Source organism: Carassius auratus, chromosome 32 (assembly GCF_003368295.1).
Source record: "Carassius auratus strain Wakin chromosome 32, ASM336829v1, whole genome shotgun sequence".
NCBI lineage: Eukaryota > Metazoa > Chordata > Actinopteri > Cypriniformes > Cyprinidae > Carassius > Carassius auratus.
In genome coordinates, this window is record NC_039274.1 from 33,040,159 (window position 1) to 33,042,626 (window position 2,468).

Genomic DNA, 2,468 nt, shown 5'->3' on the forward strand with positions numbered 1-2,468 from the left:
CTGCGCCCTACCATTACCACCCAGTAAACTTTTTAAAGTGAGCTCCTGTATGAGCTCCCTCAAGTCAATACTCATTTTTCCTCTTTGTTCTAGATATCTCTGACATTCTATTAGTACATGCTCTACTGATTCCTCCACTTGACATTCTTCACACAATCCTGTTTGATGCTTGCCCATCAACTTAAAAGAGTTTTATTTAACAAACAATGACCCAACCTTAACCTTGCTATCACTATTTCTTCTCTTCGGTTTCCACCTGCCAACCTATTTCCTTTGACACTATTCCAAATATGATATAACTGTCTCCCACTCTCCTCTCCATCCCACCTTACAAGCCAAATTTGATTTATTTTCTCCAATACTATGCTTTTAACCTCTGTTTTGCTAAGGCTAATTTGCAATTCAATAGTATCTTTCAATAATGCCCTTTTTGCTAGTTTATCTGCCATCTCATTTCCCCTGATCCCCACATGTGCTGGAACCCACATAAACTTGACCTGACTGCCCTTACTGACTAAATTTGTGCTTAACTAAAGTACAGGATATCTTGCCTACTTTTTGATATAAACAATCTTTAACTTCCTAAAACTTAAGTAGAGTCCGAGTATATCAATGCCTTTACCTGTCCTAACATTTCCAGCCACCGCAATGCTTACAATACTGCCAACATTTCTACAGTGTAAACCCCTAACTTATCCTATGTTCTTCTACTAATTCCAATTTGTTGACCTGGTATTGCTACTCCAAATCCTGTAACTTCTGTCTCTGGATTTTTTGCACCATCTGTATAAATCGAAATAAAGTTACCATATTCTTCTCCTACTCGATTCTTAAATACACTAACTACATTAATTTTCCTCCCTTGCTTTCCTTTTTTCCTCTAGAACAAACCAGTCAACCTATGGCCATATCATCTTCCATGGAGCTAATGCTGGGAAAACTACTGTAGGACTTAATCTCACATTAATTATATCTAAATCTTCAGCTATTTTATTTCCAATCCTCTCAGAGTTTTCCCTTACATTTTGACCATTCTCCCAGCACTCCTTCAATATTGCTTTTGTGGGATGGGTGTCATTATGTCCTTTCAGACTAACCCAATAATTTGCCATCAAATGTACCCTTCTTAGCATTTCATCCGGCTGGGGCTGATGATGTTTTGAAAGCGCTGCAACATACTCTCAGTGCTTGGGTCTGTATCACCTCCAATCTCTTGATCAGGGATTTGGCCGCTGCTCCCACCACTATACTACCATAATCCAATACTGATCTTATTAGCGCCACATATATACTTTTAAGAGAAGAGCAACTAGCTCCCCATTCTTTTCCTGTTAAACATCTCATCATGTTTACTACCTTCTAAGCAAATGTTAATCTTGAGTCTAATGTCACCCCCCAAAATTTTAATGAGCTTAACCGTTCTATCTCTCTACCATATAACCTTAACTTCTTGCCTTCTTGGATTCTTTTCCTAGTGAAAAAGACTGTTTTTGTCTTATCTATTGAAAATCTAAATCCCCAATCATAGCCCCCCTCTGCAACCTTATCAATCTCATCCTACACCTTCCTAATAACAGTCTACATTCCTTCCTCTTTTCCACACTGCCCCATCATCAGCAAATAGAGATCTACCAATTTGTTCTTGTCCCTGTACAAATACATCATTAATAATTATGATAAACAACAATGGGCTTATAACACTACCTTGAGGCATACCATTTTCAATCGTATACTGACTTAACATGTCTACCCAAATTTTTACCTGAATTTTCCTTTCACACAAAAAATCTTTGATCCAGTTAAACACCCTCCCTTCTACCCCAACTTACTTAGCTTGATTAGCAAACCCTCCTTCCACATCATATCATAGGCCTTCTCTATATCAAAAAATACAGCAACTACACTCTCTTTATTTGCTTGAGCTTTTCTTATCTACCTCTAATCTTAAAACAGGGTCCAGTGTACTTCTTCCCTTCCTAAACCCACTCTGACAGCTATTTAAGACCCCTCTAGATTCCAGTTAGTACGACAATCTTTCCATTATCATTCTTTCCATTATCTTACATAAGTTTGATGTGATGAAGTGCTATTGGTCTATAATTTATGGGATTAGTGGGATCTTTGCCAGGCTTCCTGATAGGAAAAACTACTGCAATTCCATTCACTTGGTAATTTTCCCTCCTTCCAAACTTTATTATATATCTCAAGCAACTTTAACAGTGATCTTTCTCCTAGATGTTATAACATCACATAACATATTCGATCTTTCCCTGGAGATGTTTGCTTAGCTCTATTAATTGCTCTTACCATCTCCGCCATTGTGAATGGCTCATCAATACCCTTTCCTGACTCCTCTTTTTTGTCTTCCCTTTGAAAATTCGGATTCATAGTTATTGCCCTAATTCTTCTCTCCTCTTCTGACAGGTTTTCCGAACTATGAATCTTTGTGAATGATTTTACCATAACCT